Consider the following 5,074-nt stretch of genomic DNA (forward strand, 5'->3'; position numbering starts at 1 on the left):
GAAAGGAGAAGGGACAGCCGCTCATCTGTGTGTGCCTGTTTTGGTGTTGCACCTACTCAACTCCGCCCTTGTAGCTCTAAAGCAGCCAGAGACAACACACAAACAAATGAGAGTAGCTGTGTGCCAATAAAACTTTATTAACAAAATCAGGCACAGGCCGCATTTGGCCTGTGGTCATGGTCTGCCAACCCCCGGACTCAGGAACTGAAGGGAATAACCAAGCTCAATCTTAAGCCTCTATTTGCGAATGAGTCAGAAAACCTCTTTCCAGCAATATTTTTTATGTTTCCCTCCAACTGACTTTTTTTTGAAGTTTGATGTTTTCTGTATAGATTTTTAATCCATCTTGAATTTATGACTCCGTGTAGAGGTGGGAGGAATATCTACTTCTTTCACGTGAACAGACAGCCATCCCACCAGCCCTCATTCTGAGCTCAGCTCTCCCTGTCGGTTGGAGTAGATCCAGCTCCGTGCTGTTGAGCTAGTGCACCGTGTTGATCTGTTTCCAGCCTACGCCAAGGCAACACCATCTTCTTTCCCCGGCTCTGCGACACGTCTTCCCAGCTAGTTGGCTGACTCTTTCCAGTCTATTCTTTTTTTCTAAAATTGTCTGAGCTGTGTGTGCCTTTATTTTCCCTGTGATTTAATACTTGTCCCGAGAAAGCTCTGTGTGCTTTGGATAGTTAGTGGGGCTAACCCACAGAAGAGATCAGAAAGAAATTCTGTAATGAAAGTTCAACCTGAGAAAGACTTTAGAATAGTATGCTTGGAACCTAAGACAGGTTAGAACAGGGAGTATCATCCTTGAAAGAATAAGAGGAGATTGAGTCCAAAGAACCAGCTGATACAAAGTTGAAAAAATTGTAAAATGTATAACAAAAATTATAAAGTCATTGAATTGAAAGTAACTCAACAGATAGAATCGAGTGTCTAACGGACATGCCTGAAGAGAGAACTGGTCGACCTTTACCAGTAGACGTCTGACAGTTATCCACAACGCCACGTGGAGATCAAGGTGTGGAGACAACAGTCCTTCCCGCAGCAGCCTGGGCGACCCCCAGAGTCTCTGCAGAGCACAAACAGTGCAGCCTGGGGTGGTATCACATGGGTGGTCCACACAGCCTAGAACTTGGGTTGGGGGGTCTCAGGCTGGTGCTGGCACCGGGCCCTGAGTAGCAAACACCATCCCTCTATGAACAGACACCTTTACCCTAGCCTTCCAAATACTCCTGCATCGAGTTCTTCCATCAGCGTCCAGAAAGATATCAAAGACAATCAACCACACAAGGACAAGTGACTTCATTAAGGAGAACAAGCAGACACAAAAGTCCCCAAGATACTCGAGACTAGAATTATCAGTTACAGACCAGAAAACAACCACACTTTAAAAAATCTAAAGAAACGAAGCACGATCTTGAAGCTACGTGCAAGCAACAGAAAGTTATAAAAAGTGGCTCAGCAACATGAAACACAAACCAAAGAAAAATACTAGAAATTAAAAAAAATTAAACACCAAAGTTAAAATTTCAAACGATCAGTTTAAGAGAAAAATAGGCATAATTAAAGCTAAACCTGGTGGACTGGAGTATTATGCACAAGCAATAATCCAAAGTGCAAGGGAGAGACACAAAAAGACAAAAACGCCTAGGAGAGGGAAGACGGCAGAGAAGGTGGACTGGGAAACGCAACAGACCCTTCGGTCAGAGCGCGGGACTGGACAGAGAGGGGAGTGGGAGGGAGGCCAGATTTTTAAAACACCTAGTAATTTTCCAGAATTGAAAGAAACCAACCCACAGACTGAAGCCATTTTAATGACTAGAAACCCACACCAAGAAACATTACGTTAAAACCACATAACACGAAACACAAAGATAGCGTTTGGAGAGTTGCAGCGAGAGGGGAAGAGGAGAGTATACTAATCATCACGTTCCTGAGAGCGGACTGGAAGCCGCGCACACGATGTCCGCTGCAGTGGCCTGAAGGAAATACCGGCTGAGCTAGAGCCTCGGAGAGAGGGCGCTTCAAGGACGAGGGCAAGACAGAGGCCAGCTGCTGAGCCACGGGGAGCGGCCGAGGAGAAGGCGACTTCCAGACAGCGACCCCAGGTGAATGAAGATAAAATCAGAACATCCCCTACGTGTCTCTGAGACCAACACCGAGGGCAGCTAGACCGAGGTAGGCACCCCAAATCCCGATTAGAAAAGAATTCGAACAATGTGCCGCTGTGTTGCTGTTGTTGTTGTTAGGTGCCATCCAGTCAGTTCCCACTCACAGCGACCCTACGCACAACAGAACGAAACACTGCCCGGTCCTGCGCCATCCTCACAATCATTGTTATGCTGGAGCCCATTGTTGCAGCCACTGTGTCAATCCATCTCGTTGAGGGTCTTCCGCTTTTCCCTGACCCTCTACTTTACCAAGTATGATGTCCTTCTCCAGGGATTGATCTCTCCTGACAACATGTCCAAAGTATGTAAGATGTAGTCTCGCCATCCTTGCTTCTAAGGAGCATTCTGGTCGTTCTTCTAAGACAGATTTGTTCGTTCTTTTGGCAGTCCACGGTATATACGATATTCTTCGCCAACACCACAATTCAAAGGCGTCCATTCTTCTTCGGTCTTCCGTATTCATTGACCAAGTTAAGCGCCCCAAATCCCTATTAGGAAAGAATTCTAACAATGGCCGCTGTGTAAGAAGGACTGAAATAAAGAACACTTGCAGAGGGATTTTAACTCCAAAGATGGAAGCTGCATCTTCCTGGGCAGAATCCACTCTGCAAAAATCATCCCTAGATGTTCATCCTGAAAGTGACAAGAGACAACACCAGAGCACTTCAGATGCACTGATCGTCCGTGCTGGCGTGGAAACTATCAGGAGGGAGTCGGTGAAGATGCCACGCCAGGCCTGGATGAGTCTTCAGGACTGTCATCCTACAAAAGGAAGACGCTACAGAACATATCAGAAAATGCAGATTGCTTCTCTGCAGTTGTCGGAGTCAGCTGCAAGGCTCTGTGAAATGATAAAGAAGAGACGACCTTCTGAATCCAAGAGGAAGTCACCTAAGACGGGAGAAAACGATAGGACTGGCTGTAGAAGGTCAATGCTATCACTAAAAGTACCCTCTTCAAGAGTTTCCTTACCAACAACTCTGTCTTAGTTATCTAGTGCTGCCATAACAGAAATGCCACAAATGGATGGTTTTAACAAGGAGAAGTTTATTTCCTCACAGTCAAAGTAGGCTAAAAGTCCAAATTCAGGGTGTCAGCTCCAGGGAAAGCCTTTTTCTCTCTGTAGGCCTTCTCATCAATGTTCCCTCGGACTAGGAGCTTCTCGGCACAGGGACCTCAGTCCAAAGGACGCGCTCTGCTCCCAACACTGCTTTCTTGATGGTATGAGGTCCCCCTGTCTCTCTGCTCACTTCTGTCTTTTATATCTCAAGACATCGCCTCAGGACACAATCCAGTCTTGTAGATCAGGTCCTGCCTTACTAACACAACTGCCACCCATCCTCCCTCATTAACATCATAGAGGCAGGTTTACAACATACAGGAAAATCACACAGTACCAGGAATCAGGGCCTAGCCAAACTGATACACACATTTTTTGGGGGACATAATTCAAACCATGAAAAACTCCAACCCAGCCGGCATTAGCAGCAGATGAAAGTCCTTTGTAACCTCCTGGGCCTTTAGAAATGGCTCCTGAAAATCGAGATGGTAAAAATCAACTACTGAAAGGATTTCTACAGACATGGGCAGAGATGAGCAAGACAAAAAGAAAAAAGCCAAAAACGTAACCAACCCCAAAAGCCAAAAAACCAAAGGAAACCGCAAGGGCAATAAGGAAAAAAACGGTTTGTAAAGTGACCAATGGCTCAGTGTTCTCTGTGGCTTCCCACCCATCAGAAACTAGAACTTTGGTGGCAGCTGGGGCCGAATCTGGGCAAACTGGACTTTGGGTTTTGACCCAACAATCCAAAGAAGATGGGGTTTATGTCGTTCATTCCCATGGTCAGCCAGTTAGCTGTCTTGACTTTTCTCCCACCTGTCTGGCCCACATACTGTCCCTGAGCTAGGAAGGCACATTGTGCTGTGGAGATTTTTCCAGAGCTGTGTTTGAAGAGGTATGTGGAAGTGAAAGCAGTACCTTTTTTTCCTTTGACTTCTTGGCAGAAGATGCCTCCACTTTAGCAGAGGACGCTGGGATGCAAGTAGGTCACTAGTGGATAGACGGACACCTGGAACTTCTTATGAGAAACTTCTCAAGTTTTCTTTGGAAAAAATAAGAACTGTTCATGTCTGCCCAGTGCATAGACAATATTTCATTACTGTAGGATTGAAGGATAGTCATAATTGTGATGCAAGGAGCCTGACTCCCAGGGGAAATCAACCTGTGATTTCTTTGACTGAACATACAAACAGCATTGCGTCTGCCTGTTTTTCACCTATAACTGTTAACAGAGTGGTGACCACACGTACTGACTGTAATCTTGGAATCTTTGACAGCAGCTGTATATCCTCGCAGCTTCCTCTCCCCGCCATGATCAGGCATAACACCATCACTGGGCACTGGCCGACCACATTCTGAGCCATGTGGGACCCTAAACGAGAAGACTGTATCACAGTTGGCAGCATGGCCCACTCAGAGTGCCTAGAAATCTTCCACAAGACAAAAGTGGCTGCATTCTTTTCTTGGTGGAGAATACCTTGCCTCTGTGTGTTCCATCAATGCGTGCACCCCACTCGGTATATTTTGGCTGGAAAATTCCAACAGGAAGATACATATTTTTATGAATCGAGAAAACCTTCTTAGTTTTTTATTTAGCAGCATTGATTTGTTCAAATTAATCAGTGTCTAAGGAACCCAGAAAGAGAAACTTGAATTTATGTTGTGATGGTTAAGATTGTGTGTCAGTTTGGCTGGGCCATGATTTTCAGTGTTTATATGTGATCACTCTCATGATGGGATCTGCTGTGAGTAGCCAGTCAGTTGAAAGGAGTTTGCTTGGGAGTGTAGCCTGCATCCAAATATAAGCAGATGTTCTGGCTTTTTGCTCGCTCTGGATCCTGAGGCT

At 45.6% G+C, this 5,074-nt stretch overlaps 1 pseudogene; it reads left to right on the forward strand.

Moving 5' to 3' along the window:
- The window catches only part of LOC101344985 (WD repeat-containing protein 76-like), a 31,011-nt pseudogene extending 26,153 nt beyond the window's left edge, over positions 1 to 4,858 (forward strand).
- Positions 4,859 to 5,074: the final 216 nt, after the last annotated feature.

This window comes from Trichechus manatus, unplaced genomic scaffold (assembly GCF_000243295.1).
Source record: "Trichechus manatus latirostris isolate Lorelei unplaced genomic scaffold, TriManLat1.0 scaffold00185, whole genome shotgun sequence".
NCBI classification, from domain to species: Eukaryota; Metazoa; Chordata; class Mammalia; order Sirenia; family Trichechidae; genus Trichechus; species Trichechus manatus.